At 45.7% G+C, this 9,725-nt stretch overlaps 1 pseudogene across 1 annotated transcript; it reads left to right on the forward strand.

Moving 5' to 3' along the window:
* Positions 1-3,920: 3,920 nt before the first annotated feature.
* LOC147627402 (uncharacterized) lies at positions 3,921-9,160 on the forward strand (annotated as a pseudogene). The gene is made up of 4 exons (XR_015268492.1): positions 3,921-4,864; positions 5,075-7,410; positions 7,668-8,056; positions 8,858-9,160. The product of XR_015268492.1 is annotated as an uncharacterized LOC147627402 (transcript).
* The last annotated feature ends 565 nt before the right edge of the window (positions 9,161-9,725 follow it).

The raw sequence follows: 9,725 nt of genomic DNA on the forward strand, positions 1-9,725 counted from the left end.
TTTTATGAAGATTTGCTTGCCCCTCGAGAGGATGTCTCACCGGCTGTCCTGGCTGCAAGGGAGTCATTGTTTGCTGAAGTACGATATCAAGTTGACCTTGATGTGGCGGTTCAGCTTGATGCTCCTGTTACTCAAGGGGAAGTGGAAGCTGTTCTCTCCAAACTTCCCATGGGAAAGAGCCCTGGTTGGGATGGTTTGACAAATGAGTTTTTCCGAAAATATGCTGATCAGCTTGCAGAGCCTTTGACGCTTATTTGTCAAAGGGTTTGGGATGAGGGATATATGCCTGCCGATTGGAAGTTGGGCATACTTCGTTTGTTGCCCAAAGTCCCTTCGCCTACTTCTTTGGCTCAATGGCGCCCGATCTCACTTATGGGTATTATGTATAAAATCTTTACAAAGATTTTTGCCAATCGCTTGCAGAAGGTGCTTCCTACTCTTGTTCATCCATATCAATATGGATTTGTGCATGGCAGGAATATTTTGCATAATATTCTTAATGTTCAAATTGGAGTGGATTATGCCAAGGCAAAGAAGCAAGAGATTGTGATGGTGCAGCTGGATCTTGAAAAAGCTTTTGATCATGTCAGCTGGTCTTTCCTTTCTCAGTTAATGACAGCCATGGGCTTTGGTCCCAAAATGGCTAATTTGGTGCATTTACTTGGCTCTGGCTCTATCACGCGGATTATGCTCAATGGAGGACTTTCGGATGGTATTTCTCTCACCCGTTCTCTCCGGCAGGGCTGTCCTCTTAGCCCTCTTTTCTTTGCCATTGCCACTCATCCTATGTTATCTCGCCTAGATGCTATGGCATCGCATGGTGAAGTGGTTGGTTTGCATCTCCCTCATGGCAAGCAATTGGTTGCTCAAGCCCTTGCGGATGATACTTTTATGTTTCTCAGGGCCGAAAAAGCCAATATAGATCGAGCAATGGAAGCTTGGAATAATTTTGCATTGGCTTCTGGGCTGAAAATAAATTCATCAAAATCAGCCCTCATTGTATGCACGGAATTTGATCTTGAGGCATTAGGGTGGCAAGGCCGTGTGGTGCATACAGGAGACATTGTTCGTCGTCATCTTGGATATCCGGTGGGTGTGGATGTGGACCCCCAAGTGCTTCTTGCTTGGAATTCTGCTCGGATCTCAGATAAATTTGTGTATTGGAAAGCTCAAGGGTGGCCTATGCATGTGAGGGCTCAGGTTATTATGCTCAGCATGATTTCCTATTTTTTACCTTTGCTACCTTGGACGCACAAATCTCTCATCCGTCTGGTTGCTCCCATTCGGTTTATGCTGTGGAAGAGGCAAGGAAATATTATGGGTCAAACATGGATAGCTTGGAATCACATTACGACGCCCAAAAGAATGGGTGGGGCTGCTTTACTGGATGTCCGCTTGCATATGGTGGCGCGTAGGTGGGCGCTTTTTCAGGATATGTGTTTGCAAGAGCAGCCTTGGGTTTTCATGGCTCGTGACTTGATTGAGTTGGAGGGATTGTCACATGGGCGGACACGTGTGCAGGCTTCATGGTGGGACATTGTGAATGCGGCTCATCCTGTCCGTATTCGCTCATCACACATTTTATCGCATATTCTCCTTTCTTGGCATGAAGTTCTACTGTTGGCTCGGTGGGATCCTGGTCATGAAAGACTACTTTTGAACTCTTTGCAGTTCGAAACATTTGTGGAGTCGCGTGTCATTGTTTGGCCAGACAGAGATGCTTCACGCATACGACTCAACCGCATGGTCAGGCTAGGCTTGGTTAGAATCCGAGATGCTGTGATACCTGGTCGTGAGACAGGCCATATTCATTTCGTCGTATTCGGCAGCACTTTAGGGTTCCTCGGACATTTCAGCCACTATGGGTTGACATCATGCATGCAGTTGAGCCTTTTACTCCATTGCCTCGGCCATCTGCAGATCAGCCTTGGCTTGATTGGGCACTATGTAAATCTGGTGACTTGATATCACTCTCAGCTAACCAGGTCTATCATAAGCTTGTATCAGAGAAAGATTGGGTTTCAGCCAAGATGGTGGCAGAAAACTCTTATGCGTGGTTGGCAGTCTAAACTCCCTTACCAAGGTAAGGTTTTCATTTGGAGGATGTTGGTGGGAGGGTTACCTACACGGGATCAGCTGAGCCGTCGTAAAATTACAGTGGCCTCTTGCTTCTTCTGCACGACATGCACTGAAACAGTTATGCATCTGTTCATGAGTTGTCCAGTGGCCCGTCAGATTTGGTCTTTTGTCTCTCGCGTTTGGGAGGTAGTAGAGAGGTCTACTGTTTCGGCTCATCAGTGGATATTTGGGATTTGTCCTCAAGTCATTACTTCAGACAGCCACCTTGTGATATTCCATTTCCTTAGATGGACAGGACTTTGGCATATTTGGACTACACGGAATGGGTTCATTTTTGATTCCTTGTCTGGAATACATGGGCACATTCTACGTATCCGCGGTTTGCTGCTTTGGCAGTTTTCTTCTCTTCTCTCAGCTCAGCTACTGGATGCAGATGTTATTTCCTTATGGTCTACGGCGGCTCGGCTGGCTCATCTTTGATGCTTCTATCTGGGATGCTTATTTGGCTAGGAGGCTTTCTTATTAGTGTACAGGTTTGCATGGTCACGATCCTTTAGAGGATCTTTTGTGGGGGTTTTGTTTGGGGCCATAGGTTCTGTGTGAGCCATGTGGCTGATGTACATTTTACATATAATATAAAAAACCATTTCACGAAAGAGAGAGAGAGAGAGAGATTTCGAGGCTATGAGCAAGAGGGAGAGTGCGGTAAAAGAGATATAGAGAGATTAAGTGCAGGGTGTGTGTGTGTGTGCGCGCGTGTTCTCTGTGTTGGCAACTGAGTAGAAAGAAAGAAAGATATATTAACGTCTCATAAAGGCCGAAATGGCCCATGAGACCAAAACAAGGTACAACTGATGATGATGATGTCTCATCATAACAAATCTGAAAGAAAGAATGAAAATAGTAACATCCTAAGAGAGCTAAGAGCTGAAAACTGAACCGCTGAATCGTCGCGGTAAACTCCTCCGGTGGCGGGCAATGATGGCTCGAATTTGCCGATGGTGAGGGAGTCGTGGACGCGATCCTCGTGGTCGTGGGCGTCTCATTCTACAGATGGCAATGGCTCTGTCCAGAGTGACTCCTCTGGAGGGTGGTCTGCCAGGTAGGCTTGTAAATGAGGGAGTAGAGGCTGGTGGGGTTACAGTGCTGGCTCTAAAGGTCGAAATGGGTGAACCGTGTATGTGTTGTTTGATGGCTGCAGCTTGCACCGAGAGGATGCAAGGAAGGGAGAGCTCTTAAAGTGCTCTTGTAGAGTGCTACTAGTAACTACTAACCTGTCCTCAATGCTCATGTCTAAAGAGCACGGAGTTTTAGTGTCTAAAGAGCAATGAATCTGAAGGGGGTGGCTTGTAACCTGGAGGTACCAGGTTCGATCCCCGGCTGGACACCTGATAGTACCTTGCCCTCGCTTTGTAGAGCATATGAAGGATCCTCACGGAGTACTTTGCTCCCTTTTAGTAGTCGCCAATTTTTTTTAAAAAAAATAAAGAGCAATCAATCTGACTGTACTAGTAACTACTCACCACTTGGCCTTAATGCTCATGTCTAAAGACCATGGAGATTTAACGTCTAAAGAGCAATCACTCTGCACTTTTTGTGAACAGATTAGCCGGGGGGGGGGGGGGGCGGGGGGGGGGGGGGGGTGCATGCATGTGCACATTACATACCCTGCGAGAGGGAGGTTGCGGGTTCAAATCCTGTCTCTCTTTTGACTGCCTCACTTTTAAGTGGCATGTCCTCAAGCACCCCAAGATCTAAGATCGGCCATTACATCTTCTGTGTGAATATTTGAAAGATTTGCAGTTTTTGTGAGCAGAGGTGGGGGGGGGGGGGGGGGGGGGCATGCATGTGCACATTACATCTTCTCTGTGAGTATTTGAAAGAGGGAGAGGGAGAGGGAGAGGAAGAGAGAGAGATGCGTGTTGCGTGATAAATAGAGAGATTTGGGTGAGTTGTGTGACAGAAATTAAGAGAGAAATGGGGACGGCAGTTCGCCAACAACAGCAGCAGCATCATTTGCTACTACTGCAGGTAGTGCTAGTGGTCATGAGTATGCAATATATTGCAGCTGCAACCAACTCGACGAATTTGACGGAGGCTGCTAGTGACGCCCAAGCTTTGATTGCCTTCAAGCAGGCCATTGTCAGAGATCCCTATCATGCCCTCATGAGCTGGAGCATTGCCCTCGCCAACAGCAGTTGCCATTGGTACGGCATAACCTGCCTCCCCCACACCTCCAAGGTCTCTTCCATCTCCCTCCCACAGCTCGCCCTCCTTGGCACAGCCTCTGGCCCTGCCCTTGCCTCTCTTCAAGCCCTTGCCTCCCTCAATCTTTCCGGAAACTACTTGGCTGGCTCCATCCCTGCCTCCTTGGCCTCATGTTCCAATCTCAGAATTCTCGATCTCTTGGGTAATTCCTTCACCGGTCCCATCCCAGAAACTCTGGGAAGCCTCTCCAGCTTGCAGATTCTGGAGCTGAGCTACAACGGTTTAGAGGGTGAGATTCCATACACCTTTGGGAGGTTTTCCAAATTGCAAGCCTTCGGGTTGCAAAATAATAATCTGAGCGGCAGCATCCCTGAGTCGCTGGCAAATTGCTCGCAACTGAGGGAGGTGGCCTTGTCCAACAACAATCTGAGTGGCAGTGTGCCCTCTTGGTTAGGGCAATTCAGACGGTTACAGTATCTATCACTTGCGACTAATATGCTGACGGGAACCATCCCACCGTCACTGGTAAATTGTTCAGCCCTGGGGAATCTCCACTTAGGGGGCAACAGCATCCAAGGTGCGCTTCCTGCTCCGCTATATACATACATACATACATACATACGTGCATGCATGCATGTATGTATGTATGTATACATACATACATACATATACATACATTCTATGTACATACATACATATATACATACATATACACATCAGCAATGCCTGTCACGTTTAGCATCAGATCTTTTGAGTTTAGTTCTGCAAGTGCTGCTGATAATTGCAGGTATCATACCAAGCTGGCTGGGTGGTTTATCGTCGCTACAATATTTGTTCCTAGGGGATAACCGACTCAGAGGTACTATACCTTCGTCCCTGGGAAATTCCACCAGCCTCATATCCCTAGACCTTTCGCGCAACCAGCTGGCTGGAGTGCTGCCTGCTAAGCTGGGCGGCATAACTAGTTTATTACGGCTACTCATAGGCAACAATGGTTTGACGGGAAGCATACCAAACTCCATAGCCAACTGCACTGCCCTCACAACTCTCGATTTTTCATGGAATCATTTCCGTGGGCTGATACCCATCGAATTCAGCGCACTCACAGCTCTTCAACAGCTGAAATTTGACAGTAACAGCATGACTGGGAGCATACCAAACTCCATTGCCAACTGCACTGCCCTTACAATTCTCGATTTTGGATGGAATCATTTCAGTGGGCTGATACCCATCGAATTCAGCGCACTCACAGCTCTTCAATGGCTGAGTTTCTACAATAACAGCATGACTGGCCAGATCCCTGAAGGCCTCGCCAATCTTTCATCTCTAATTACGCTCCAGTTTGAGCAGAACGCCTTTTCTGGCTCTATTCCTTCAGAGCTTGGAAAGCTTGGGAAACTCCAGGACTTGTTTATGTGGGAAAATCGTTTGGACGGGGTCATCCCAACTTCTCTGGGTAATTGCTCTGAGATGATCGACTTAGAGCTGAATGCAAACAATCTCACGGGCCAAATACCCATGTCGATTGGCAAGCTTTCCAACCTTCAATATCTCAATCTGGATCGAAACAGGCTTACCGGCGGCGTGCCAGCAGAATTGGGTAATCTAACCCAGCTACAAACTCAGTGGCATCATCCCATCTGCCCTAGGAAACCTGTCCTCCATCAACATCATGTCATTATTCAGTAACAAGCTCAGCGGTGAGATACCTTCTCAACTGAGGGAATGCAGCAGACTCTATGATCTTCAGCTTAACGACAACGTTCTGAGCGGGGGCATCCCATCTGAGCTTGGGGAGATGCCCAGCCTGAGAAACCTGCACTTGCACAACAACCGTCTCACAGGACCTATACCCAGCAGCTTGGGAGACCTTCATGGACTGCAAAGCTTTTCGCTATCAGGCAACCTCCTCACAGGTAATATACCAGCTTCTCTCGGCGGCCTCCAGAGTCTGCAATTCAACCTCAGCATCTCCCACAACTTGCTTACAGGAACCATACCTCCAGGTTAGGAGGTTTGCAGATGGTACAAGTGATAGACCTTTCGTCCAATTTCCTCTCTGGTGGGATTCCTGAAGCCCTAAGTGGCTGCACAGAGCTACAGGTCCTGAATTTATCTCACAACCAATTGATGAACTCAATTCCTGAGGATTTAGGAAGTCTCAAAAGTTTGGCTTGGCTAGATCTTTCCATGAACAATCTAAGTGGATCAATTCCAGAGACACTGTTGCGCCTGCAGTTCTTAAGCTTTCTTAATCTTTCTTAAACTTGTCGGGAATCGTCCCAAGCGAAGGAGCCTTTCATAATTTTACAGCAGCATCATATTATGCTAACCCCGGGCTGTGCGGAGCCGTCTTACATGAGGTGTGTACTCCAGGTGCTGCTTCTAGCCCGAGCAAATCTCTGAGTCGATCAGTCATAATTGTTTTGGCTGTGGCTGCTTCCGTTTTCACGGCAGGCTTCATCTTTGGGTTATTTCTTCGCGCCCGGTGTGCATCCAAGGCAAAGGCGGACGCCAAGTCGAAGGCTATCAGAGTAGTTGACGACTTTCCCCACAGAGAGATCAATTTGAAATCAGAAGCCGACATCCTTGCTGCAACTGACGGCTTCAAGGAGGAAAACATTCTGGGTGTGGGAAGTGTAGGCATTGTGTACAAGGGGACTTCCAAAGAAGGTAGGGTGGTGGCAATCAAGAGAATGACAGTAGATTCAAAGGACAGTTTTGCAAGGAAGTGCCAGACGTTGGGCAAGATCAGGCATCGCAATTTGATCAAAATCCTTAGTTGCGTGTCTGGTCCAAACATCAAAGCCTTGGTGTTGGAATTCATGGCAAATGGAAGTTTGGAAAAGCACCTATATGAGCTGGGTGAGGTGTGCCAAATGAACTGGGCTCTACGCTTCCAAATCGCACTTGATGTTGCACACGCCCTTGCGTATTTGCATCACGACAGCGGAGCCACTCCTGGTCAGCATATTGTGCATTGTGACGTAAAGCCCAGCAACATCCTTCTGGATGAGAATTTTGTGGCTCATGTGGGTGATTTTGGGATTGCACGCTTGATCAAGCCCGCAGTGGAGCCGAGCATCATGGTGTTGGAGGGTACTATCGGATATCTAGCTCCTGGTGAGTAGATTATCCATTTCAAAGAAACTAAAAGGAAGTCAGCTGTTTTGATCTGCCTGTTATGTGCTACAAGCAGAATGCGGTAGTGAAATCTCATCTTGTGAATGCTGTTGTATGTCATCTGTCGTCTTGCTGCTTGTTTGCACTTCATCTTTCTCAGGGTTTGTGGCATATACAGTAATTCATGTGATCTAGACATCTTACCATGAAGTCTAAATTAATTTTGACATCTTTTGATGTCTATTGTGCACTGCTAGAATGTGCATATATGGCAGATGTCAGTTCCAAGGCCGACGTTTATAGCTATGGCGTAGTGCTGCTGGAGATGTTAACCAGAATTCGACCCCATGATGAACGTAGCAGCTGCCACGGGTCGACCCTACCAAAATGGGTACAATCAGCTTTCCCCGATAGAGCTTCACAGCTCCTGGATGGGTCATTACAAGAAGAGTTGATGCTGGCCCAAGATTCAACTACACAGAGAAAGGAGATGCTCGCAACGATGGCCTTGGCCCTGCATTGCACGCAAGACACTCGTGAGGATCGTCCTACTATGCAGGAGGTGGTGAGGAGTTTGGAAGAGATGAGAGCGGCAAAGTGAGCAGCCACGCCTTGCACATCCAGACACATCGAGCTCCTTTTAAAGGTGAGCATCTCTCTCTCTCTCTCTCTCTCTCTCTCTCTCTCTCTCTCTCACACACACACACACACACACCTTGCCTCCTGCACATCATCATTATTGACACAAACATACATACTCCTCTAGTTCTATGTGTGTCCCATCTAGCTATGAAAATACTTCAGAATACACAGACACACATATATACATACAAAACGAGTATGTATATGGTTTCTGCTATGTATACAAAACGTTTGGTTTCTGCTATGCAAGTAACATCTTCTAGAAGATACAGTCCTTTTGCAATTGACAACCACACATGTGAGTGCCTTTTAAGCATCCCGGACCACATCCTTTCCCTGTCTTTGGTTTGCTAGGAACCATTAGTAATTGCTAGGAACCATTAGTAATTGCTTTCCACACATATCTTTAGGACCATAAGCACACCAAAACAAGGTCTCATCTAAATAGCTATAAGCTATCATTTTTATACCTCCTCACAGATTCCTGCGTTAAATTTGTTTCGACATCTGTAAGAGACTCCTCTCCTTTTATAAAATCCTCTAAGCGATTCCAATGAGAATAGGCAACCCGAACATATCCATATATGGACTTTTCACACTTTTTATCCGTCCATTGTAGATCCTTAGCATTGAAAGGACCCGGTGGTAGATGTTGAAGGTGGATCCTAGTGTCCATTCTACACACACACACACACACACACACACACACACAAAATGAGCATTTCAAATATTTGCATTAAATTTATGAAAAAATAAAAAGTTAACAACACTAACCTTGTATAATTTGGGAATTGATTTTGTGAAGGTCTTTGAAGTTACATTGCTCTGAAGGACTTTTCTGATGTCCACCCATTTTCTTATTTAATTGCGAGAATTCATTGGTAATAACCACTGGTTATGGTTAATCAATAGTTTTCCAAATCATGGCTATATTTAGTCTGAAATTTAGTGGTATTGTTGTGGACTTGATGGTTGAGGATCTTTTATGTTGAAATGGTTGTATACCTACTACTGTTTTGCTATGTCAAGCTTGTCCCCTTCATGATAGTCATGTGCAAAGGCTTATAGCTTGGAAGTAGTGTTGTTAATTTAATTCAAGTTACAAGTTCATAATCTTTAGCTGTATACATGGCCCTTATCTTACATGGAAGGGTTTATCTCAGTTTTACAACCTAGATTTTCTAAAGGTGTAGCAAAAGAAGTTGTTATAATATTGTTGCTTACAACAAGACTTAGATATGGACTCCTGTTATAGGATTGAAATGGTTACAGTTTAAGAAAGGCTTTTATCTTTTCTTTTCTTTTTTGGAAAAATACTTTTTCTATTCACATTTAACATAGGTTACATCATCTGCAGTATCTGACAGAGCCTTTTACTGAGCTCTGAAGAAGAATCTGCTTTTGTAAGAACTTTAAGGAAGACTAGAGGGATAGACTATCTACTTATGAAACACTGCTCTATTCCTAGTAACCCATATGAACCAAAGCAACCAGGTTCTAATAATCTGCATCAGATGTTGGATATCATCTGAAGGAAACTGGAAGGTACCAAAGGTGATAGAATATCTGGACAACTTATATCCCCAAGCATCATAGAGAATTTTGACCAATTGGTGCCACCATCCTTTGACAATAGCACAACTCCAAAAAGCATGTCTGCTGGTTTCTTGAGT

This window comes from Cibotium barometz, chromosome 21, assembly GCF_041138505.1.
Source record: "Cibotium barometz isolate CiBa-2024 chromosome 21, ASM4113850v1, whole genome shotgun sequence".
NCBI lineage: Eukaryota > Viridiplantae > Streptophyta > Polypodiopsida > Cyatheales > Cibotiaceae > Cibotium > Cibotium barometz.